Source organism: Mustela nivalis, assembly GCF_964662115.1.
Source record: "Mustela nivalis genome assembly, chromosome: 16".
NCBI lineage: Eukaryota > Metazoa > Chordata > Mammalia > Carnivora > Mustelidae > Mustela > Mustela nivalis.
The window spans coordinates 13966507-13993590 of NC_139035.1; the positions used below are offsets into that span (position 1 = coordinate 13966507).

Here is a 27084-nt window from a genome sequence, read left to right on the forward strand (position 1 = left end):
CTTGCAGCTTGACAAATGCACATTAATTATCTCTGTTTCCATGGGTCAGGAGTCCAGGCCTCACCTAGCTGGGTGCTCTGGTTGGGGTCTCACAAGGCTGCAATTAAGGTTTCAGCCAGGCTGTGGCCTCATCTGGAGGTTCCCCTGGTGAAGAATCTGCTCCCGAGCCCGGGATGACTGAGAGCTCGGACTTGTTGCTGGCTCTCCACCTGAGGCCTCCCACAGCTCCTCATGTGTGGGCTTTTCCACCATTACTTACTTCATCAAGCCTGGAAGGAGAGTTCTGGCTCCAGTGTGCTAAGACTGGGTCTTTTATAACATGCCATAATCACAGGGGTGCTAGCCATTACCTTTGCCATATTCCGTTGGTTAGAAGGAAGTCACAGATCCCACTCACACTAAAGGGAGAGCATTACGCCAAAATACGCACACCAGGAAGTGGGCATCATTGGGGATCCTTTTAGGGCTTACCTGACACAGGCCTGGAGCCTCTTCCTGCCTTGAGCTTCACTCTCACCTTATTGGCATCCTCTCCTATACTCCTCAATGTTCTTCAGTAGGGTGACCAACCATCCCAGTTGGCTCAGGACTGTCCTAATTTCAGTTCTGGAAGTCCTGCTTTCTGAGCAACCTCTCGGGCTCAGAAAAGCTCGACAGCTGGTCACCCTAAGCAGATAATGGACCCTCTTTAATTTCTTTTTGATCAGTACCAAGGGCGAAGGTGAAACCAAAAAGGTTTCATCCACAGGTGGGCAAACTGTTCTCCCAGCAGCACTTGGAGGTCCACTGAGTTAACGGAGGTAGCAAGGTGATGCGACTGTGTAGGCTTTTTGGCCCTTTCCTGGCATTCTACCACCAAGTAAACCAGCACTCCACTTGCTCATACCCCGTCAGATTCTGTGTCATTGGCTGGGTAAAGTGTGGTTTCCATGGCCAAATGCTCATCTCACATATGAACAGTCCAAGTCTCCAGGGTGGTTGAGGCATCCTGAAATCTCGCCTCTTGATTTGTAAGCCAGAATTCCACAGCAACATGTTGGTGAGTGAAGCATTTCTTTGCTGTGTGAGAGGCTGGGGAGAAAAGTCTTGGTTCTATTTTTGTTTGTTTGTTTTGTTTTCTTAAGAAAAGACTAAATCCTACCCATAGGGAGTTTCTAATCAAAGTAGTGGAGCCCTAGATTGGGGTTAGGAAATACTCAGCCTGACAGCTCTATCTGACTTGAGTAGTTACTAAGAAGTGAACACGGTGGTTTCAATTACCTGGAAATGGGCAGATCTGCCCTGGTACTGCATTTTATTTCAAAACAACACAGGTTATGTGGGAATCCCCAAGGTTGAACACACTCAGCCTGTGCCCATGACAAGGACTTTCTGGTCTTTTGGTGTAAAACACAAGCCAGGACAAATTGACCTGCTGCAAACAGAGTTCGTAAAAGCTGAGGAGAGGCAAGATTGTGGAAGTCCTAAAAAGGTTAAGGTAAGATTTACATGGGCAAGTAGAGTGGTGGCTTCAGACTGCATTAAGGAAGGTGGTCAGTTTACTATTCAGCGAGACTCTGCCTGCTGCAACCAGACCCTGTGGTATAAACCAGTACGATCAAGCAGTAACCCTGTATCTGCAGACAAGAGGAAGGTCCGATCTATTTTTCCACCTGCCCATCCAGGCAGATTTCTGTCATTTGAAACCACAGACGAGGTAGCTGATGAATGGGTCTGATATCTTGAAATGATAATCTCAGAGCAGTTTGATTTGCTCTACCACTATTTCCTCTTTAACCCCAAACGGAACCAGGGGTGTTCTAAATAGGGTGATGGACATAACACCTCCAGGAGTGCGAAGCTATTTGTCCAAGGCTGTTCAGCCAAAGAGTTTTGCAATAGGACCTCATGTCCTCAAAGTTCTTGACCCATTTGTGGGGTCCTAAGAACAGCCACACTGGTCAGAACCCCTCTGAGACCTCGGTTAAAAGATTTTGTTCAAACAAAAAAGGACATCAGGATACCAGCTGTATAGACTGGCAGGTAAGGATGGAAGACTCTGCATTCTCTTTTAGAAAATTTCAAGGAGGGGCGCCTGGGTGGTTCAGTAGGTTAAACCTCTGCCTTCAGCTAGGGTCATGATCTCAGGGTCCTGGGATCAAGCTCTGCATCGGTCTCTCTGCTCAGCTGGGAGCCTGCTTCCCTTCCTCTCTCTCTGCCTGCCTCTCTGCCTACTTGTGATCTCTGTCTGTCAAATGCATAAATAAAATCTTAAAAAAAAAAAAAAGAAAGAAAGAAAGAAAATTTCAAGGAAATGCTTTGCAAAAATATTGGCCATTTCATTTCTCATCATTTTCCACTGAGTTTTCCATAATGTGTTTTCAAACATGTGACAAAGAGGCTCCTCAGCCAAGTAAATTGGTAAATGCTGGATTAAACAGAACTCAGTGAGACAAATTTATTGTAGAGCTTCTCAGAGCCTAATTTAATGTAGCAAAACTAATGCTGACTCATAATTGGAATCACCTACAGAGGGTTTTGTTTGTTTGTTTGTTTCCAGGGAAATTGTTTTTTTTAATAGCTTTTTATTTTGTAATTACTAGTAGTAGTAATCACTAGTACAGTACTAGTACACTAGTACACTAGTAGAGTACAGTAGTAGTCACTAGTACAGTGAGTTTTAAAAGTAAACAACAGGTAGAAACTCATTAAGTAGTACAGATTTCCATATACTCTTCACCCAGCTTCCCCCAATGAAAAAATTCTACACAAATATTGTGTATTGTCAAAACAAAGAACTTGATGTGGTTATAAACAACACTGACAACTCAGTTATGTACTTTATTTGGATTTCATGAGTTTTTACATACACTTTCTTTGTTTGGTATGTGTGTATAGTTCTACAGAATTTTACTGCATGCATATATTTGAGTAACCAACACCACAGTCAGGTGGTAGAACTGTTCCATCACCACAAAGAAACTCCCTCATATCACACCTTAACAGCTTCACTATTCCCCCAGCCTTAATCTCTGGCAACCACAGATCTTGTCTACATCTGTAGAATTCTGTCAGCTTGAGAATGTTCTATAAATGAAATCAGGCGGTAAATAATCTTCCCAGATTGGCTTTCTTCATGAAGGCCTCTGACTTTGAGATCCATCCAAGTTGTTGTTTATCAATAATTTCTCCCTTTTTATTGCTCTGTGGTCTTCCATTGTATGGATACACCACAATTTATTTATCCAGTTATCAGCTGAAGGATATTTGGTTGTCTCCAGTTTTTTTGGCTATCACAAATTAAGTTTGTATGAAATGAATATATGTATTTTTATATGAACAAAAGTTTTTATTTTTCTAGGATAAATGCCCAGAACTGTAATTCCTGGGTTATGTTATTCTGCAGATCTTTAAAAGACTCTAGGTGCCTACTTCTCTCACAAGATGCTGAACTGATCACAGATGCACATTCTCCATAAGGAGATCTCATTAAAGTAAACAACGCAACCCAGGCGTATACCCACATCGACAAAGACAACGCAAAGGAGAAGCAGAAACAGACAGGGGTTTTCCACAAATTGGTTTATTGGAAGAGAAAAGTGGACATAGGAGGGACAATTGATGCAGCAGAATTGAGGAAGCCTCTGACTAGATGTGCCATGTAGAAAGAGGCAATGAACCCATTAAAGCCTGGAGCAGCTGGGGAAGGCTGAGGGAGCCTTGTATCTCACCAGAAGTCAACACGGATTTCAGGGAGCAGAGGAGAAACTTAAATATGTGTAAACACAATCAGAGAAATCAGATGTTATTTCCTACATACATGAGGAAAAGGTGATACATAAAAAAATGACCAGAGAGCAAGAAAAAAGCTCTTGGAACTTAAAAATATGATTGTTAAAATTTAAAAATCTCTGTAAAAGCCTCAAGAGAAGAAGTTGGAGAAATTATCTCAGAAAAGATTTTATAATCAAAGAAATAAAATAAACTATAAGATGAAATAGGATAAAATATCAGAGATGTCAAGTATTAATTCAGGAGGTCCAATATCCGATTAATGAGTTATCAAAATAGGGAACAGTAAAAATAGAAGTGAGAGCCTATTAAAGAATTAAACAAGAGAATTTCTTTAGATTCTTTAAATACAAAGGCATCAAGTACCAAGCATAATGAGTAAGAAGAGTCTCAACTAGACACATTTGTAAAACTTCAGAACAGAAAGAATAAAGAAAAAATTCTTAAACCTTTCAAGAAAAAAAAATCAGAAATAAGAATTATATTGGCATCACACCTCTTATCAGAAACACTGGATGCTCAAAGACAATGGGTCAATGCCTTTAAAATTCAGAGGCAAAATATTTTGAATGTAGATTTCTATACCCAGGCATATCTTCAGTTAAGTGCTAGAAATAGAGCCTTTTCAAATATGCAAGTGTTCAGAAGTATGCCTCTTACATCTTTCTATAGGATGTTTTTAAAGAATATATGCTAGTAAATAAAAGTGGTTAAACCAAGGAAAAGGAAAATGTGGAACCCCCCCCCCCGCCCCCGCCAAATGGAATGTATCTGAGGGTAAACAACTATGAACAAACCCATGAAAGAATAACCAGTCTAGGCTAGAGCAAAATGAGGAAATGAAATAAGTTTCTAGAGATAAAGGTAATTAATAGACCAGAGATGATGATTAAGAGCTTGAAAAAAATTGAGGAAATTCTAACTGTGAAACATAGAAAGGACTAATTCAAAGTTGTGTCTATAGGAATGAATATATATATATATTTCTATCACAGTAGTCATATAAAAGCTTTGATAAGTTCTCACTCTCACTGAGAAGGAAACACGAACCCAATACAAGGAGGCATTTCTGCTCTAACATCACATAGGCATCCCTGAACTATTTCATGATCTACAAAATTGTACATTAAAAATAATAGGGCTTACGGGAAAAATAGGGTTTGGCTGATGACTCAAAACTTGTGGAACTTTGTAACTAAAGCACTAACAAAAACACTGGCAATCCTAAGAAAAATATTAGCCCGGTTAACTATTTGCTGACACCTACAGCTAGAATCAGCGTGAGTGTCTCTTTAAACATTAAGGTTCTGCTTCTCTTTGCATATTGTCTGTCCTTAAAGACATTTACATCTAATAGTGGTCAGGGCCATCAAAACTAAAACACACAATCCAGGGACAGCCTTCTTCATTAACCTGTTTGTTTTTTTCTGCTCTTTTTATTTAAGCAGGGGGCCATGTCTTTGCCATTTGTAGCTCCTCCCTTGCTACTTAATACAGAAGCTACTAAATCCACTTCTTCTTGAATGAATGAGAGGGGCCACTCCACAGTGTGTGATTTCTTAAGATCTTTATGTAATGTCAAGGGTTTCCTCCCTAACCTGGATTGCTTCAAGTACAAATTTGCCCGAGAAACAAAAACTGCCCATGAACGATTACGATTTCTGTGTCCTGACACGGTCCCCCATTTTCCAGTTGCACTCGCACAGAACAAAGTGTTCCTGGCTCTGCAAAGAACAACAGTGACGTGAGCATAATAGTAGAAATGCTGTTTATTGGTCTGCGACTTTTAGAATCAGCCTATTGACAAGCACAGTGCCCCACCCTTCCCCCCAGGGCCACCTTCACCCTAAGACTGCAGAAGCCACAGATAATGGGGGGGCGGGGATGGGCAGGAAACGGAGGTTTGAGTATGCTGCTCCCTGGTGCAGAGCTGGGGTGACTGAGGAGAGTAATCTGCTCAGTTTGGGAGGGGTGGAGGGGACGAAGTGGTATAAAGGAGCCAAATCCTCATCGATTGTAGACAATATCCATAAAAATAATAGAAATGTGTTATAGGACACATGATGGTAACCATCAAAACAACTAGAAGGAGGAAACTGAGTTGGTTTGGGGATAAAAGCCTAGAGGAAGAGCCAAGAGGGCGGGGAGGCAATTAAATTACTGTTGCTTTTCTTCATAAGCCTTTCTCGATTATTTAACTTTTTTCTCTGAACCAAATGCACGTGTTAATATGATAGAAATAAGAAGCCATGAACTCTAAAAAAATTGTTCTTATCCCATCCCTACAATTCAATGAGCACTGAGAAATTCTGATTCTTGTAGGGCCAAGACTTTGCATTTGGAAAAAGACCCCCAGATAAAGCTGTTGCTTTTCATTAGAAGTTAAGTATTATTGCCCTGGTCTGGAATTTGTGATTTTCCAGAATCTTCGATAATAAATACCTTTGGTTTTATGATCAAGACTCTTGACCTCCCATCATGGGAGGCAAGAATTTATAGCTCTTTTCTCAAGAGAAAGGATGGGTAACACCAACTTATGGATGTGCCCTTGATGGCTCATCTCACTAACACATACACGAAGGTGTAGGTGGTATAGGTTTGGGCCAAACTACCAGGCCCATGTAGGCTCTTGCTTATGACGTGAGCTCTATGGGGTGACACTCATGCAAAGGTCTCTGTGGTAGCAGGACATTGGAAGTACTGTATGCCTAGAAAATGCCAAAATGGGACAAGTTGGAGTGAGCAGAGAAATGAGAACTCTCTGAGGCAAGAGTTTTTAAATTTCTAGGCAAGACAAATCTGATGTCATTTATTTCCTTGAAGCCTAGCAACCAGAAGGTCCATGAGGTACCCCAAACCAAGCATATTATGATAGGAGAGACATCACCAAGCCTATGCCAAGATGGAGACCATGACCATGGCCCCAGGGGATGTTCTGACAGAGATTCTGATGACTATTTTCTATGACAATGTCTCTGGAAAGGCAGTGAAGAGTGGTGAACACAGGTCCAGATTAGGAATCAGACTTTCTGGATTCCGTGGGAACCACAGTGTTCTGTGGGAAGAGAGGGTCTTCGGTGTCCCTGGTATATTAGCCTTTAGCAAGGCCTCCAAAACAAACATGCATCTTAAATTTAAAATAAATTAATAAATAAATACCTAGAATGCAAAAACAGCTTCAAAATATGTCTCCCAGGTGCCCCATCCAGAATATCGGCCCCCACCATGAGCTTTCCCTACGTGAAAACTCTGAAATGAATTACCACTCTAGTTAGGCTTAGCTTTGCTTCCCATTTGCAGTATAGACTTTTCTCTTTGTTCCTCAGTTCATTCATCTGTAAAATGGGACTGGGGAAGAGCATGAGTTAATTGACCCTTAGTATCTCTTTCCAGCTCTGACATTCCAGGATTGTGTGCTCTCCAAAGGTGAGGAATGTTTTGAGACACCCCCAGTTTCCATCAGGTAAGACAGCTGAAAGCCAGCTAAGGATAAGGTGAGAGGCATGTCTTCATGTATTCATACTCCTGAAGCCTCAGGCTTTCGAGGAGGTACCCCTTCTCCTTTCCAGATAGATTTCTGTCTTTCTAGGGAACCGAAGGTGAGAGCTGCTCGTCAATGTGGAGGCTTCACAAAAGCACAGGAACAAACATAGAGTTCTTAACAAATCCTCTATCTCCCCAGAAGTGCTTGGCTGCCTGTGGGGAGCAGGCTCTCTGCTGACCCAGATAAGCAGACCCGGGGCTCTGTGATGTCGGCATGAGGCACTTCAAGGTGTCCTTCTCCACAGGACATCGGGAGGCTGGGCGGCCCTGTCCAAACACAAACACGAAGGCAGTAGTGTCCCTACCTAGACAGATGCGAACACAAAAGAGACTTTTCAGCTAATAAGATCCTCTGGTGTCTGTAGCTCTAAGCAGGTAAGGTCATTAGAACCCTTCTTTATAATACATTTTTTTTCCTCTTCATTCTGATGGAGTAAAAATAGGCTGAAGGAAGTGATTTTATTTCCCATTTAAGTTAGTTCAATGGGAGGTAAATTTTTTCTCTGTCTGTGTCTGTGTGTGTGTCTGTGTGTGTACGTGCAAGAGATGGGGGAGGCCTGGGGGAAGGAGAGTTTTGAGATGATGCTATTGGGTCCCTTGGCTAAAGAAGAAAAATGTCAGGCTTGAAATGGTTTCCTCTGGGGGCTGTTTGTGGAATCAAAACGCCTCTCTGGTTTGCAGTTCTGAAAACCACTACTGTGACTAAAAAAAAACCCACTTTCAATTTAGAGGGAAAAAGGCTACAGCTCCTGGAGTCCCCACTCGGCTGAGGAAAATGCTGCTGGATGGAGTGAACGCGACGGATGTGGATTTCAAACACCAGCATTGATCTCAGCATTGATTGGGGTTGTGTTGCTGATGGCGTCTGAGCTCCAAGCCCCTCCTTGTCCCCCAGGGGAAGAGGATTGATCACAAGATGTAGCTATGAAGCCTGGATGGAAGAGGAAGGACAAAGGGGACCAGTCCCATGAGGAGGGAAGGACCCCAACATGCTCTTTCAATAAAGTAAAATTCTGCAAATCAAAGTCTCACCCTGAGCAACTCCTACCCCCTGTACTTTGTCAACACTTTTCTCCTGGGAAGGCTCAGTGCTTTGAAGGACGCTTAGGTTAAATCTCTATTTACACCACCACCAGGAGAGGGGCATGGGGATAAATGATTAATCCTCCTTCCCTCCTATACCTGGGACCCTGTACCCACTAGGTTTCTTGATCTATGAAGATCTATGAAGACCACTCTAGGCACGCAATCTGCCTGTTTGGTTCCAGAATGATAGGCTAATGAATGATTAATCTATTCAGCAAATATTCTTGAGTGTCTACTATGTGCCAGGAGCTTGGGATGACTCAGTGAACAAAACAGACACAGATCTTTGCCCTCAGGAAGCTTCTATGCCTGTGGGGGAAGATGGATAATAAAGAATAAGGAATAAGAAAGAAACAGTGAGAAAAATAAGAAATAGCAAATTATCATACATTCTAAAGTGATAAATGCTATGGAATAGGCAAAGAGTACAGCTGAGTAGAAGAAATTGGGAAGACAGACTAGAAAGTGCTCTTGACTGATCAGAATGAGAACTATGAGAAGGTGACAGTTGAATAAAGACTACAGGGAAGGGAGGGACTCAGCTGTGCAGATATCCAGTGCTTGAGCTTCCAGGGAGAGGAATTGCTAAGTGCAATGGCCCCAGGGGGTAGACTACCTGGGTGTCTGAGGAACATAAAGGAGGCTGGTGTGACTAGCTCAGGGTATACTGCCCGCAGGTGGCCAATACTGGGTGATAGATAAGATCAGAAGGGTCCAAAATCCTATAGGATATTATTGGCCATTGTAAGATCTTTGCCTTTTATTTTAAGATAAATGGAAAGCCCCTTGAGAATTTTAAGCATGATCTGAATTAGATTTTCTAAAGATCACTCTGGTTGCTGTATTGAGAATAGAAGGCAAGGGTAGATCAGAGAAATGGATAGGCGAAGAGAGAGAATAGAAGCAGCAGAGGTGGAGATAGTAAGGGTTCTGTTTCCAAATATAAGTCTGGAGATTTCCTGATAGATTTGGTGGTAGTCTGAGGTTTGGGGCTTGAGCAGTGAGAGAGCTTAGTTCCTCACAACTCAGATGGAAGGGAGGTTTTGCAGGGGAGAATATGAGTTTTGTGTTATGCATGTTGAGACTGAGGTGTCTGTTAACAGATATCCAAGGGGGAATGCTGAGTGGAAGTCTGAGGTTATCCTGTTGGGAGATATCTGAGCTTTAAACCTAAATCTGGAGGTTGTTTGCATACATTTGATGTTTAAATGCCATGAGACTAGATGTGATCACCAAGGAAGAACGGCACTGGATCAAGGGCACTCTTGGGAACAGGACCTTGGGACATTCCAATATTAGAAGGTTGGGGTGAGGAGAAGACCAGCAAAAGATCTGAGAGAGAACAACTCGAGAAGTAGGAGTATGTGGGGTTCTTGGAGCCAGGGAGAGGAACATATCAAAATCATTTGGTTCAATTGCTGTGGGGAGGTGAAGAATGATGAAGACTGAGATGTGGTCATTCTTTTTAGCAATGTGGACATTGCTGGTGACCTGAACAATAGCAGAGTTCAAAAGTAATAGAGGCAACCCCTCAACTCTATCATATCTAAGAGAAAAGGAGAAGAGAGGGATTGTTAAAAATACATTCCTTTGCACCAAAATCAACTTGATTTGACTTGAACACGAGATGTTGAAGTGGTAAAAATCCTAGAAGAAAATGGTGGAGGTGGCAGGGAGATATGTTCCTTGATATCTGTCTTAGCAGTGATTTTTAGGATTTGACAACACAAGCAAAAATAAATAAGTGGGACTATATGGAACTAAAAAGTTTCTCCACTGGAAGCAAAGGAAACTATCAACAAAATGAAAAGGCAACCTATGGAATGGGAGAAAATACTTGCAAATCTTATGTCTGTCCGTAAGGGGTTAATATCTAAAATATATAAAGAACTCATACAACTCAACAGTAAAAAAGACCAAACAATTCAATTTAAAAATTGGTCAGAGGAACCGAATAGACATTTTTCCAAAGAAGACCTACAAATGGCCAACAGGCACATGAAAAGGTGCTTGACCTCACTAATCATCAGGGAAATGCAAATCAAAACCATCAGGAGATACTACCTCACACCTGTTAGAATGGCTGTATCTAAGAGATGAGAGGTAAGTGTTGGTAAAGGTAGGAGAAAAGGGATCCCTTGTGTATGTGGCGATGTAAACTGGTCCAACCACTCTGGAAAACAGTATGGAGATTCCTCAAGAAATTAAGACTAGAAATCCTATATGATCCCATAATCCCACTTCTGGGCAAATATCTGAAGGAAACAAAATCACCATCTCAACAAGATATCTGCATCCCCATGGTCATTACAGCATGACTCATAATAGCCAAGCCATGGAAACAACCTAAGTGCCCATTGATGGATAAATGAATAAAGAAGTCGTAGCATGTACATACAATATTACTCAGCCATGAAACATGATGAAATCTTGCCATTTGTGACAATTTGGATGGACCTTGAGGACACTATGGTAAGTGAAATAAATCAAACAGAGAAAGATGAGTATCATATGATTTCACTAGTGTCTTCTTACTGCAGTAGGCAGCATGTCAGTCTCATATGATTTCATTTATGTGTGGAACCTCAAAAATCCAAACTCAGAAACAGAACAGATTCGTGTTTGTCAGAAGTGGGAGGGTGAGGGATGGTGGAAATGGGGGAGAAACTTCCAGTAATAAGACAGGTAAGTTCTGGGGATGTAATGTACAGAATGGTGGCTCTAGTTAATAACACAGTACTATATATTTGAAAATTGCTGAGAGTAGATCTGAAATGTTCTCATCACGTGAAAAAAAATGTAACTGTTTGAAGTGATGGATGTTAATTTATTGTGGTGATCCTTTCATAATATACATATATATCAAATCATTTGTATATCTTAATCTAATACAATATTGTATGTCAGTTATAACTCATAAAACTGGGAGAAAAAAGTTCCTCTAAAGGAACTTTAAAGTTCCTATGTTGCAGAGGGGACAAAGAAATAGAACAGCAATGAGCAGCAGAAATAGGGTCAAGGTAAGTTTTGGTTTGGTTTGGTTTAATTTAGTTTATTGTTAACTTTTTATGTAAAGGCTTTAAAGATTATATGAGAGAGAGAGTAGCAAGAAAGAGAGAGAAATTGTGTGTGTCTGTGTGTGTTGTAAGAACACTTAACATGAAATCTCCTTAGGTTTGCAGGTGTACAATATGGGCTTGTAGTCTACAGCTACACTGTTGTACAACAGACCTCTAGAACTTACTCATCTTTATAACTAAATTGTTATACCCCCTGATCAGCAACTCCCCACTTATGTGCTTATGAATCTGACTGTTCTATGAACTTTGACACCACACATGTAAGTGGTATCCTGCAGTGTTTGTCCTTCTGTGCCTGGCTTATTTCAGTTGGCACCATGTTCTCAGCTCTCCTTCTTGTTGTCAACCTATTGCACAGTTCCCTTCCTTTTTTAGGACTGAATAATATTCCATTCTATGTACCTGCCACATTTTTAAAAATTCTTTTATCTGTCACTTGATATCTAGGTTTTTTCCACATTGTGTCTATTGTGAATGGTGCTTCAAAGAACTGGAGTGTATTTGGCTTAGTTTTGCCATGGGAAAATAGGGCAGTACTCAGCCAATTAGCCAATGTATGGACGATTTGCCATCTATCAAATGGTGCCAGGTACTGAAGGAAAAATAGAAATTGAAACCAGATCCTTGTCTTCAAGGACTTTAAAGCCAAGTGAGGGGTGTAAATCATCTAGAAAAGAAGATCAGGGAGCTGTTGATATGCCCAGTAGAAAGGTCCATAGATGGGAGTGAAAATAGGAGGTATATAGACTCTGGTGATGGACGTGGGGGCTCAGGACAAAGGGAGAATGGAGACAGTGTTTGGTCAAATCCAGTGGAAAATGTGTACCAACTATGAAGTGTCTAACAGTGTGCCTTGTTCTCGAGGCCATGTAGGAAAGAAAGGAAATTACGGTGTGTTATCTGTACCTCTATCATAGGAGTGAGTGAGGGGCCTCGCGACATCAGACTGCCTCACCAGCTCTGCCACACTCAGACCTGTTTCATTCTACCCAACCTGCGTGAATTCTAAGATGGGGATAATAATTGTAGGAGATAAGGCAAATGCTAAGAACATCATAAGCTTTTGTCTATGAAATACATTTTATTTGAAGTTGACAATATCATATTGAAATGAGTCATTTACCTGGCTGACTGTCTTGCTGGTCTCTGAGTTCCTAGAAGGCATACACTGAATCTTCTTTATTTTTATCTTTCCTGGGGTATATTTAGATGTCCCAGACCCAGGGTCTGGTGTGGGGAACACTTAGTTATGCTATGGATAATACGACAACCTAATTGGAGAGCTTTTATGGTTCCCTATGCATGCTGATTGTCCAGGTGATAAGATATTAATGAATTCTCATCCATTAATTGAGCTTGTACTGGGTGTGAGGAACCGTGGGTTACAAAGATACCCATTTCCATCTCCTCCTTTTATGGCCTAAAAGGAAAGTCAAGGCAAGGGCATCAGGGATGCTGGAAGTGCTCCCAAAGGGGAAATCACAGAGCTGAGGGCCCCAGGACAGGAGGAATTGGCCTCCTATGCCCTTCCTCCTGGTCTCAGCTCATAGTCAGACCTTTCTTCCCACCATCTTTCCCGAGTTAACCTGAGAAAAGCATCCCCAAAAGTACCATGGGGTTACTAGGGTCTCTTTTCCCTTTTGAACTTATGTCTAGACACAACTCAACTTAGTGAGGAAGTAGATAGGAAGAAGCATATTTTTGAGGGCTTAGGAGTTGGACTGGCATGGGGTCTATTAGACATTATCCAGTATACTTGGAATGACTTTGCGTTATAAGCCATGATGACCAGAATAGGTCTGTAGCTGGTGAATTCATTAGAGCCCTCTTCAGCCCTCTGATGTCTCCATTGTAATGGAAAATTCTTGATGAACTCTCCTGATGGAGAGAAGTACAAGTAATCCCAAATGTGGATGTCAGTTATGTCTACTCGCCCTTGGAATGTATCTCAGGGTTTCTGGTAAAAAGTTAGTTTATTTGCTCTTCTAGAATCATAAGACAGCAAACCAAATGTGATGCTGTGGTATAGAGGTCAGCTCAGAAAGTCCTGGAGAAATGTCCATTTTCCTAATAACATTATCACAAAGCTCCTCTGCCTGTTCTAGGCAGGAGAGATGTTTCCACTTTCAGACTGATGCTTTGCACCAGCCGGAGCAGCATTGTGTCCCCTTTTCCTTCTGACTAACACGTTTACTGACAACATGCTGGGTTTTGGATCTTCTGACAGAATCTCTTTGAACAGCTCACGTAGGCAGTGGCTTTAGTTATTGTCCAGAGAATAAACCTGAACTTCCACAGTATGGGCTATGAAAATATCCACCAGGTTGGCAACCTGCAGAATTTTAAGATTTGCTTTCTTCCCTAGATAAATACAAATGTCACCGTGCCCTGCTCCTGGGATAGTCCATAGAATCCATTTATATCAGAAGGAAGTCTTTACTTGATGCCGAGTACTACGCAAGGTGTTTGGGATAGAAGCACAAACGCTGCAGAGGCTGGTGGTCTAGGCGGGGGCTCAGGCTCAGAAAAGAAGAGAGCGTTTGAGATGGCAGAGCCGCCATATGCATGGGTGAGGGAGGGAAGTCAAGGAGCCTATGGTCAATTCTCCCTCAGAACAGGGAAGAGGCTCTACAATTGAGACAACATGGACGGTGAACGGGAGACTTCTGGGAATTAGGGAAAGTAAGTCTTGGTGATTGAGGGGAACAGGAATTCTAGGTAGAAGGAACAGTACCCAAGAACAGGGAGCTACTACCATCAGGCATGTGTCCCTGCTCCTGCAGGGGTTTGCCTCTTGGATCTTTACCCACTTGCCAAGTTCTCTATAGATTAGAGGCTATGAGAGAGGCAAACTGGAGTTGGGTCTGTGCTCCCTTCCACCCCATAGTGAGAAGGAGCTAAAGGTACCCAGGGCTCCACATTCTCTGAGGACACCTTCAGTCCCCAAGATCCCATATCCTGCCCACTTTGCACAACAATTTACTACAGTGTCTCATGTGGCAGCTACTGTCAGTCCTGCTCTCACGATCACCACCTCTTTTCAGGGGCTACTTCAGAAGACGGCTCTGTGGGCATCCCAGACTTGTCATTGGAATCGTAATGGTGTTTCGAGGACAGCGAATGCAATCAACAGGAGAGATGAGTGATGGCATCTGATGTTGGAGGACTGAATCATGGGGACGACGAGAGGGGACATCCCCATGGTCCCTATTTATTTGTTTACCTAACTTCAAAATTCTTTCCGGGAGCTGCATAGACAAAGCCTGCTTCATCATTCCAGGCATGAAAGCCTAGGTAAAGACACACGTCAAATGAAAATAACCTTTTAAGTCACAGTCACTATTTTTTGAAGTTTGACAACAGGTTCTTAAATTCAAGAGCCTATTTCCTGTTTGGGACTTACTTTGCTTTGGAGGTTTGCTACAACTTAGCAATGACTTTTTTTTTGCAGCAAACACCAGTCTTGACTCTAAGGAAGCACAGCACAGCTGATACTTGGCATGCTTTCTAGCCCCCAAAGGGCAATGTTGTACACTTCCATGTCTTCTGAATCTTCTGCTTCATGAGCTGGTTTTCAAATGTTCATTTTACTAGGAGGCAGAGGGCGAATCTTCCTTTTCAGTTCTTCGCTGGCACTCTACTTCTCCCTGTTGACTCATTTTTTTGATTGACATCTTTATGTGTGTGTGTTCCTGCTTGGCAAGCAGTCTACAGTTCAGCACAAGCTGGAAGGGATGCTGGGAGGTTATGGTAACAGTCTAGGAGAGCTGGTGAGGGCCCAAGCCATGACACAGAGTGTGTGGGGTGGATATGTGGGCTGGAAAAGGAAGCATCCAGCGTGCCCCCCCCCAAAGTTGCTAGCTTGGGGGACTTGGTGGTATGTAAGTCCCAGAACCAACACAGGAGGAAAAAGCAGCTCTTTTGAATCTGTTTGGTTGAAGGTACATGAAGGATGTGCAGGTGAAGAATTACACCCACCTGCTTATGCAGGGCTAGAGTTTGGGAGTGAGAATGATAGACAGGGCCACTGAAGTGATTCCGTATGTGATAGAGTGCCAACGCACTTCATCTACCCCCTCAAAAATAAAAAGTTTGCAAGCTCACATGAGAGTTTGCAATCCATGCCATGGAGACATGTTTGTTTTAGTACCAGTTTCTCAAATCCCTCCTTTCATCTTTTCTGCTGGAGACAGGCTGAGAAACAATGTGGAGGTACCAAAGAACACAGAGGGAGCAAGGAAAAATAAATCCAGACTGTTGAGGACCAGAGCCATTCAGAATGGCTTTTTGCTTTTCTGGTTGGTCCTTTGGCAGAACTGGGTATCTCGAAGTTCCTCGAAGAAGCAGATAGCAGTTTTTGCAACTTCCCACATGAGCGTGAATTTTCTGCACAGACAATAGATCATCACAGTACATCTGGCCCACAGTGCCTGTGGTGGTGCAATGAGTTAACACCAGAGTCATCTGACAGATGATAAAATCCTCCTGGCAGCTGGGATGGGTTGGACCGTGAGGGGGCAAGCACAGAGCATGCCGTGCTGGTTGTGTAGTTGCCCGGAGTGGTGCTTCTCTGTGACCCAGTGGCTCCAACACATCAGGAAGCTGGAAGGCTGGAAACGCCAGTGTTGATTCCTTTCGTGAGCCAGAGCACGCCGGCAGCTGAGAAACCACACTTCTCTGGTCATTTCAGCCAAACCATGCTTTGGTCCTTTCTATCACTCCCACCTCCCAATTAGACACCCAGAGTCCCTCTACCACCTGCTACTCTGCAAGATAAGTCCAGCTGCCCTGATGTGGGAGAGGCAGGATGAACGCTGAGCTCTCCAGCCTGGAAGAAGGTAAAAGAGTGACTGAGTCCCCCAGAAGTGAGCAGAATTCACTTCTAGGAAAGAAAAGGGAACTACCTTCCCCTCAGAGAGCCAAAGGGTTGTTGTGGAGTCATCACTGGTCAGGGCTCTGGTGGCAGCGATGAGTTTGAGGAATGCTTTGTAAAACCTATGAGGACTTTAAATAATGCAGGAGTGCTGCAAATTCCCATCTCTGATGAAGCTGGTTTGGAGGTTAAGTGAGAGACTGTAGGGGGCGCCTGGGTGGCTCCATGTGTAAAACATCTGCCTTTGGCTCAGGTCGTGATCCTGGGTCCTGGGATGGAGTCCCGCATCAGGCTGCCTGCTGAGGAAGGAGTCTGCTTCTCCCTCTCCTCTGCGGCTCCCCCTGCTTATGTGTGTGTGCCCCCTCTCTCTCCCTCTCATAAATAAATAAATAAATCATAAAAAAAATAAGAAAATACAGAGAAGTCACACTACATAGTACCTGGTATTTAAAAGATGCTTAACATATGGTAAATACTTATCATTTGAGGAGTATACACTTCAGACCAGGATTTGAATCTCAGCTCTACCCCTGACCAGCTCTGAGATGTAGTAGGGCACATTAGTGACTCCCCAGAGCCACCCGTTTTAATATCTCTAAAACTGGGTCAGAAGCGTCTACCACTGAGGGTATTGTCAGTCGTAAGATCAGCTAAAGTAAGTACGAGGCTTTAATTTGAGATAGCATTAGTATTATTTTTGAAAATACCTGATCACAGGGCTCTTTTCGTGCTTCACATTTCTAGAGAAAAATATCCCTCAACAGGGTCAAAAGCAGGTTCCACTGGGACCATTCACTACAGTGAATCTAAGCTACATGGTAACTTAAACTGAGACTGGCCAGAGGGAGTGTAAATATTTTAGGCATTGTGGGCCATACAGTCTCTGTCCCAAATGCTCAAGTCTACCATTGTAGGGCTGAAAGCAGCCGAAAAAGAAAATGTAAACAAATGAATGTGACCGTGGTCCATTGAAACTTGATATACAAAAGCCATTGCCCCAATTTAGCCCATGGTCAGTTTGCTGACTCCTGACGTAGACATACACATAGCACTCACCTCCCATGTAGGCACTTGCGGATGAGGCATGCTTAAGAGAAAAGCAGAAAAGAACTTCATGAGCCCACTACCATTCCCATACCATGTGCTGAATACTAGAAATTCCACTATTAGAAAGTCATTCTTTTGAAGTAATCATCAATCCATAGAGAAAGAAGAGGTGCCTTTAGAAATGGAAATAAAGAGAATAATAAGTAAAGATTAAGCTTTAATTTGAACTGTAATATTGTGTAACTCTTGAACTGACTGGCCTTGACTTTGCTGGGCATCACCAAGCACCTGGAGGCAGGAGAATTAAAAAAGAATAGAAAGAAGGAAAAAGGGAGTACATTTGATAAGTACTTTCTCTGGGGTCTTCCAAATCAAACCTCGCCTCTTAGAGACCTTCCCATTTTGCATTCCATCCCCTCTTCCTGCCAAGATGTCTTCATTGCATAGAGCAAACCAAAGAGTGGATCTTTCATGGCCTCTTTCTGAGACAGTGGATGGCTGCTTTCAATAATTCCTAAAGCCTGAGGACTCACTTTCCAAGTTTGCATCTTAAGAAATTGTTATTTTTTAACTGGAAGAGCTAGTTATTTTTTAACTATAATTTAAGTAAAGTTTTCATTTTGTGCTTGCCATGTATTTACCTATTCTGTACTCCCCTTTCCATGCTCCCCTGGCCCTGCTTCTCTGAGCCCTGCCAGCAGGTGCCTCTGTGCCTCCCTCCAGGGGCAGAAAGCCACTGCGGGGCACGTGTACCTCCACAAATCTGCCCTCACCATGACCACAAGCACCCCCACCGTATTACCCATGTGGTGGGTACCGTATTACCAAAGCATCCGTAGGTGCTTAATTAATGTTTGTAAGAATTAATTCACAGTTGACAACCTTGTCTGGTGTTAGTAAAGGGGCAGAAAACTACTGTACTAACCGCCAATGTCTCCCCATCCCACCCCACCCCTGCGCCCTGCGAGGGTGGGGATGGCTGGGAAGAGGTGCATCCGTTTAGCCTCCTGGGAGCCCAAATCCTTCGGCACACCTTTTCTTTCCCACTCACAGCTACCTCTAGCTCGTGTAGCTTAGAAACCCATCTTGCATTTGAACTTGAGTAGAAATGGAGATGATTCAACAAAGCTACTTTAACTGTCTTTTACCTAACCTAGCTTCATAATGCAGGGAGCCAATGTGGGCTAAGAATGCCTCCATCCTCCTGTACTCGAGTTCAGGGGTGGAGAAATATCCTAGGAGTCTTCCATTACCTTTAAGGCAAAAGTCTTCACTAAGGAGTACTTTCCTGAAGGAGTCCCATCACCGAGAATGAGGAGCGGGGGAAAGGCAGGGAGAGGCGGGGAAGGCGGGAGAGCCTAAATGAGGCGTATTAACACACTCGTTACTGCTCACCGCTCTGACGCGGGTATGACAGAACATTCCATGTTTCAGGACTCATTCCCGGAGGCCCCGGGGACTTCTGTCTCGGGACACTCCACCTCAGAAGGAAGGGAGAGTAAGGTGTCCACCAGATTGTGACCCAGAGGGACATTAATGGCTCCATACTTCAAAGTGGCACCTGCGTGGCCCCAGGAAGTTCCCATGGTGAGTCACACTGCAGGGGCAGCAGGGACCCCACTGGAAAAGTGAGAGCGGGCAGTGCAGTCCTGGGGTCGTGGTCAGGCCAGGCTGTCTCTGGTCCCGGCGTGGCAGACAGAGCACAACAAGGGGTCTGAGGCCTTGGGTACTGCAAGAGGGTCTGAGATGAGACATCAGAGTTGTCTGACATCCTGAAACTCCCTGCCTTGAGGCGTGGACTACCTGAAACGTACTTTCTACATGGGCTCTAGTGCAGAGGTGGACCTAATTTTTATTCAATAATTCATTTCTTCCTTCCTTCATTAACCAATTCAGGCACCCCCAGCGTGGCCCACACTGCGATGGATAGGAAGAACTCTGTCTTTATGGGGAAGTGAAGGCCCTTCGTCCACCATTTTATTTTATTTTATTTTTTTAAGATTTTATTTATTTATTTGACAGGCAGAGATCACAAGTAGGCAGAGAGGCAGGCACAGTGAGAGGGGGGAAGCAGGCTCCCCACTGAGCAGAGAGCCTGATGCGGGGCTCGATCCCAGGACCCTGCGATCATGACCTGAGCTGAAGGCAGAGGCTTTAACTCACTGAGCCGTAGAGGCGTCCCCTCGTCTACCATGTTAAAGTAACGTCAGGCTGCCTCCCTGGCGAATCTGTCCTGATGCCGCACCCCCCACCTGCTTGGACCAGTCATCCCACGAGTTTTACTCAGAAGTGTTGAGTTGCCTGTGAAACTCATGCTGCGAGGCCCTAAGTGGGGGGTGGCCCGAGAAGAGAATGTGTCTCTTCCAAGGAAAAAAAAAATCTTTCCTATAGACCTGAACACGGCTACTTATCCACTCTCCCAGCTCATCATCCAATAAACACTCAGGCCCAGGGCATGGGGTGAGGAGGTCCAGCGTTCCAGAACAGCATCTTGCACTGTTAATGCAGACCGTAGGAGGAGAGTAAGCTCCAGAAGTCTGGAACGCCCCAGTGTCTTAAAATCTGGGGACTGTCCGTGGAGAAGGTTCTAAATCAAATTCCTGTAGGTTAGAGACAAGAAATTACTGATTTTGTATATTTGTGTTTCGTCCATCCATTCTGTCGTTCGGCTGTGGTTCACCGTGACCATGACCGCGTATAATTATGTCCATGTTACAGATGTGGATACTGAGGCCGGGCGGGGCTCAAAAACTTGCTGAAGGTCGCAGAGCCAGTAAAAGGTATTTGTAGGTTTCGAGCCAGGTTTTGGAAGCTAATGTCACCTTTGTCCTACCCAGAGGTTCAGCCTACCCCAGTGTGTCCTCCAATCCACTGACCCTGCGGCCCAGCGTCGACGGCTGCCCATCCTCGCCCGCCATATGGGAGACAGGGGCCTTAGGACCCAGGGATTTCCCCCAAGGTCCTTTAGCTGAGTATTGTCAGTGGGCAGAATGCCAGGGCTCAGGGCTCCGTCCTCCCTCCCCTACCCTCTCTCCAGCCCCCTCCTCCCTCACCTAGCACAGAGCCAACTCACTCCCGGTAAATTCAGTGTTTTTCCATTCCAGTGAGCTCAGCCTCTACTTTGATTCGGGTGCAAGCAGCTGCAGGTGCCTCAAGTCATCATCTGCTTTCTCCCCCCCCCCCCCTCGCACCGCAATGTCATCCATGTTTACTTGCTGCTCTGGACTTTGGATTCTGTCAGAATGCCAATCGGCGGGGCCGCCAGGCACCACAGCTGACAGTCAAATCTGTGATGCCGAATCCTTCTTCTGGAAAAAAGGGCTAAAGAGGTTAATACACTCAAGTCAGGATAAACACACCAGCTGTTAGAGTTTCTAATATTTAATATCATTATCAAATAAATAACTCCGGAAAAAAAAAATCACACACACAGACACACACGCGTGCGCGTGTACACTCACGCCATAAAAACCCATGGCAGACCACTGCTTCCCCCACGGTGGTTAAAGAGAATATTAATACATTATCTTAAAAGCCTCCACAATGGAGTAATGGCTAGGGCACAATTAAGAAAACATTTGCATTTAGCCCGCCGCGGTTCTTGTCCAGAGACTCCCTCCCCCAGGTCAGCCTGGAGAGAGCAACCAGGGGAGCATCAGGCAGGAGGAACAGGGAGCAACAGTTTTGGGTTTTCCTCTTGGTCAGGGAGGACCTCAGCTCCAGTAACAGTTGTCTCTGCTTTTGCTTTCCTCTATTAGAAAATACGCCAACCTTTTTCACTACAAAATACGAGATCCGTTTTTTCCGGGGGAAAATGTCTATTCAGACAGATTTTGCATTCGTAACTGTTTTGTGGGGAGTGGGTTGTTGAACTGGCCGGCGGGCAGTGCTTTCTTGTCGTTAGCTCTTTGGGCTACTTCGTGCACAGACACCAGCCAGAGTGATGAGCATCTATTTTTCTTTTGTGGTTCCAGCCTTCCGATTCCCTGAGCACTGACGTTAAGGATGAGCAGAAGAGAATTTTAAAGGCCTGTTAACTGTGTCAGGAAATTGCGGGTCCTTTTTTTTTTTTTTTTTTTTTTTGCCCCGCTCCCTGGCTGCTGTTCACCTGGGCTACAGGAACAGAAAATGATGATGATCACATTTGGGGGGTGGGGGGAAGGAACGTGGGCTAATTTTTTTTAAGGCTCCAACAAAATGTTTTCCAGGTCACAAAGCACTGAACAAAATGAGCTCCATATCTAGTTTATGTTGTATATTATAAGGGAAGCTGGTCTCGGCGACTCTGTTAAGGTTCCATGAGCATTTTTTGAGATAAAGCCTTCATTTCAAGGGGCCAGGGTTGAGCTATTTCGCTTCTCATCAAGCAAAAACCTGGCATCCTGTTTGTCTGTCCAGATGTATTTTTGTTTGGGTTTTTACACTGTTTGATTGAGATCAAGTCGTGAATTTCTGCTGTCCGGATGGGCAGAGGAATCACAATTTATGGAGTCTGAGGATGTGTGTTGTTTAGCTCAAAAGCGCGGCCAGATGAATTTGGGTGAAAGGCATGGCTACATGGCCAGCATGGCTAATATCAGGTCAATTTCTCCTTCACAAACTCTTAACAATCAGAGCAGGAGGGTATAGTTTTAACACTCTCTGTTATCCGGGGCTGTATGGGAGGAATGGATCAGAAGGAAAGAATCCAAACAATTTAAATGGGTCTTCGTTCTAATAAGACTTTCACGGTAATTTTCCTGTCGACGTCGTATCGGTGTCAAGGCTATCAAGACAGTTGGACTGTCCACACGTGTTCTGGTTAACACTGGGAATGGTGAACATGTAAATGATTTCTCCCCACACACCTCTGCCTATGGGTCCTTGATGAATTTCCAATGGCTCAGTGGCCCCTTTGCTCACTCAGGCATCCGCTCCACGTCCGGCCAGGTCCCCGGGTCCTTCAAATGAGTTTTTCAAGCGTGTAGAAAAAATGCAGCCAGGGGGCAGGAATGAAGGCAAGAATGATGGGTCTCCCAGGGAGACCAAGTGGGAGGAAGGGGTGTCCCAGAGCCCATCTCGGTGGTGAGGAGGCCGGCGCATGTCCTCACCTCTCAGCACCGCGGCTATAGAGAGCATGAAACCATGCCTGAAGTTTGGGGCGTTGCTGAGATTTAGGTATCTGGTTGTATTCTTGATTCCTATTCAGACATATCTGGATTGGAGAGGAGACCAAAATTATTGTTAGAGTCACGAGGATGAAAGAGAGGAGAGAAATGAAGAGGAAAGTGGTGGCATGGAGGAAGGGAGGGGGGGGGGCGAGAGCGAGGAAGAGGAGGAGAGCAGAGAGGGAGAAACACCGAGCCCAGCTCTCCAACCCAGAGCTGTGCTGTCTCGCTGGCCTCTGTGCCCTAGGCCTGACCCCGTTTCACCCTTCTGTCCTCCACGAGCTGAGTCACCCCCACGTTCTGGGTCTGTCCTGCTTCTCAGTGCACAGCTGAGTGCCTTTTCTCCCCTCTGCTTCATCCTCTTCAGGCATGGGGCTGTCTCTGCCTTTCTGTCTCCTAGCAGGAGGGAAACGGTCTCTACTGCATAGCTTCCCAAGCATCCTGGTGGGCCTGGCTTTCCATAAATGTTTGCAGAAGGGAGGAAGGGAGGGGGGAGGAGGGAGGGAGGGAGGAAGGGAGGGGGGAGGGGGGAGGGAGGGAGGGAGGGAGGCCAAGGAGGGATGGAAAGAAGGAAAATGCGAGAACCCGGGAATCCTTCGAGATTTACCCAACGCTAGTGCAAATCCAAGCACTCTCCTATGATACAGACATTTCATTTCAATGAGATGCTATTACAACCATTAGCTAGTAACTAGAGAAACAGAGAGGTCTTAAAGCCTAAGTGAAACAGTGGTATTGATGTCCACACTCGAGAGATGTCCTTCTATTCCAACAATAATTGCTTATAATGACTTTTCACATTAGAATATATCTGCCATTAATATCAAACTATAAAATAGATCAGATTTTATTACTAATCTTATTTAGGAGCTGAACGATGTCCTTTCTTAAACAAATATACAAACAGGTAGTTAAGGTAACCCAGGCTTAACCGTCAAGGGAATGACACCAATATGAAGTCGGAGACACGTGGACTCCAAAGCCGTTTTGGCTTCCCATCTCCGTGACCCCGCTTCCCTGTGAGTTCATTACACCTGAGACCAGGTCAGCTCAGGAAACAGGAACAGAGTCACAAGGGTCCCTCGGTTTTGATTGAACTTTCACTTCCTGCGCTCTTATCACCTGACTCTATTCCCAGGAGAGACTTGTAAGATGAGGAAGAAACTGACTTCCCGCTTCCCTGCTGGGGCTACGCAGCCCGGTGGGCTCAGGGGACTTATCCTGGGCATCTGGGCTGTGCAACAGAGGGTCGAACCCGTCCCCTCAGTGTCGGGGCTGAGCAGGATGTGCCTTATTCCTGGGACCAGGTCCTTGACTTAAGCCGCTTTTCTTCTTGTCTTCAGGGTAAAAAAGGAAGAAAAAGGATTAAACAGGACTGACATTAGACACCAAGAAGAACTTCCCATTGCTAGGATGATTGAAAAAGTGGGAGGAAACGAGCCGGAGTGCCGCACTGATTCCTCCCACTGAATTACAAACGTCTCACCCTTAGTCCCAATTCTCACTTAATTCCCAGCTCTGGGCAGGTGATGGGCAAGCAAGCATGCACCACAGACTTCACTCTGAATTCTCTGCCTCTCTCCAGGTTAAGCTCCATGGTTTATTTATGGGAATTTTTTTTTTCATGTAGACATTTTACTCTCCTTGCTGCCGAAGGTGGTTCCCTAAACTGCTGCAGACATTCCTTGTCTGTATATTTTATTCATATGGATCCGTTATTGGCCCATCCCTTCCTGAAAGAGCTGAAATTTGCCCTTGAGGCATCAGATGGAGTAGTCAAATTGTCAAATGTGTCTCCTAATTGAAGTGAACATTGGCACAATATTTGTCGACTGGAAATAAACAGCCCCAGTGAAGTAGCAGGTTTACAACCTTCATGCGCTTGTCCAGGTCTTGCTGAGAGCTGAGGGAAACGTGCAGAGAGAGAAGCTATTTCTCCTGGAAATGGAAACTTTGGAGGCGGGGGGTGGGGTGGCGGGTGAGTCTGTCTTCGACTCCAAATCTCCCAGAACCAAGAAGGGCTAACCTGGAAAAACCACAGTGTGGCTAGCGAGGCTTATTTCCAGCGCTCCTCCCTCGCCTGTCCTGCTGCCTCCCATTCTGGGGTGCTTCCTTCCCTAAAATGCAAGAGTCCAGAATCAGCCGGCTTGCTGTCCTGCCAAGCCCTCTTATTAGCAAGTTTCTACTATCAGAGCAAGGAACATAAAGTGAAAGGGTGATCATGTCACAAAGAGCTCAATGACCAACACTGTTTTCTCCCAGTGTCTCCTGAGCCCCAGCAAATGCACAAGTTCTGGTTCCTGGACCACGGCGTCTGTCTCTCTGACAGCGTTGGCAGTGAACACTCTCGGGGGGGCTGGGTTTGAGGCAGTCAGAAGTAAAGCCTTACAAACTGCAATCCCAGATGCATGTTAGAGCGTGTTGGTTCCACCCAAGGTCACATGCCGGAGTAGGAGAATGGAAGTCGGACCCAAGTCAAGCCCGAAGTTGAAAAGCTTGCCTCTCCAATAAGGCTGTGCAAAATCACAGCGGGGTTGAGTGTCTTTCTGCCAGCCTTGGTCAAGTCCCGTCTGTCCCTCCCCACCTCTTTCTTGTTTTCCTCAAAAGATCAGTCAGCAGTAGGTCGTTTGCTTCCATGAAAGTTCCCTCTGGAGTGGGTCCTGCTTGCCCCCGCTCTCCATTGCTTTCCCTCTGCTCTGTTCCAGCAAGCCCCGAGGCCTCCTTGGCAAGCATGAAGCCACCGGCCCCTGGACGCCCTCCTCCACTGCCGCCCCACTGGAGATGTCATTCCAATGCACCAGGCTCCTACCAAGAAGCTGCCTAGATTCCAACCCCTGGAAGGTCTTACTCTGTCCTCTGCTCAGTTGAGATGGGGGAGCTGGCCTGAAAGTATTAACAAGCGCTGGGAACCTTCGTTAGGCTTCTCTGGTAACAACTGGATTTTCTCCACTTCCCCGGAGAGAGGAGAGAATGGGAGCACGAGAGACCAAGATAGAACATTCCTGCAGTGACCCTGACAAGGCCTCTCTGCTCAAATCCCTCTTCAGGATGAAAGAGAAATTGCATTTCTAAGGTCCCTTTAACTCACCTCAGAAAGACTTTGTGAGGTCAGGGCTAGGAATTCCTCTGATGTGAGGGCGCTGCTCCTGCTCACATTCTCTGCCCCCGCACTTCCCTCTGATTGGTAATGATCTGCCCCAGTCTGTCCAGACCAGGGATTAGAGTCTTTTAAGGACAGAGCTGCTGCTTTCACCACTGCATCCCCAGCCCCCAGTACAGCCTGTCCTAGACTCTTGCTGTTTGCTGAACTGAAGAAACTTTCCTAACTAAACAAGTGCATGAACCTCGGGCACCTACGCCCAATCACCTCCCCCAAGCCCAGCCTTGACCTTTATCAGAACAGGTAAGCCAAGTCAGCTGCCCTAAGAAACTTGAAACCATTCCCTATTACCAGCTTTTAGGGACACTATGATAAATCTTATAAAGTGATATGGTGCTTTTAAAATTCTTTGTTGTAAGTCATTTGATCATTAGGGTTAATAGAAACCAAGTGGGGCTAGGGGTGGGGACACAGTATCACTTCAATTAAGCTTGACCTCTCCCTGCGGATTCATGGCTTTGTCCCCTTTAAAAGAATCCTAATGTCTAAATTGGACAGATTGGGAAAAGTATCTTGGAGATGGGGGTATTTTAAAATGCAACCCAAAGTGTTAGCAAACGGCCAGCCAGCAGCCTCACACATTTAAGTGTCAGATCAGCAACAAAGCTAATGAAGTCCAGTCTCCCTATGTATCCTTCTGGAATGGGACTGAATTTGTAAAAGCCTGAGACTGGACCAAGCCTTGTTGAAATATTCTACTACTTTCTATCCCCACCCTGAGTCTCGAACATGAGATCTTTGTGAGAGCTTGGTTCCAGAAGATACCAAAACAAAGACGTGTTGATGTCACGTGTCAGGGACAGGAAATCAGTCACTCCTCTTCTATTGGGTAAAATTAATCAGTAAGGGTTGACCTGCTCATAGTCAAGAGCACAAACTTATAAAGACTTTCCCCATGTGACATTCCGTGTGGATTGGAGATGATAAGGGAACATGGGATTTTCCAGCATGTGCTCTTACAGAATGGTTGAAAACATATAAAATTACCTTGGGAAGGAAGTTCCCGTGGAGGACAACCTTTCAGTCTCCCTCCTGTACTCCTCAGTGACCTACTAATGGGCAGATCTAAAGGCCTTTCCAATTTTTCATTTTGCTTGACCTCTCCTCTGTAGCACCTGATATGAGTGGCCATGCCCTCATGCTTAATAAGGATTTTCGTTGTCATGATCGCTGTGCTCATTATGTATTGTGCCCTAGGCATGGCGCTAGGCATTTCAAACATCTTAACCTCATTTGCCTGTAATGACTGGAGTCTTCCTTCCCTTGTCTTGGTTCTGGGTCCTGCCCCTTCCCGAGTACTCCTGTTCCTAGCCCTCACCTTCTCTTCACACCACCAACTGACTCATTCCCTCATGGCTCTGCCTTTGAGTCTCTGCT

General features: G+C 44.9%; 1 long non-coding RNA gene across 1 annotated transcript; it reads right to left on the minus strand.

Moving 5' to 3' along the window:
- Positions 1 to 23263: 23263 nt before the first annotated feature.
- On the minus strand, positions 23264 to 25919 carry LOC309850530. Its single transcript, XR_014304312.1, has 3 exons — positions 25636 to 25919; positions 24574 to 24664; positions 23264 to 23884 (listed from the first exon to the last, which is right to left on the minus strand). It is a non-coding gene; the product is annotated as an uncharacterized lncRNA (long non-coding RNA).
- Between the last annotated feature and the right edge of the window lie 1165 nt (positions 25920 to 27084).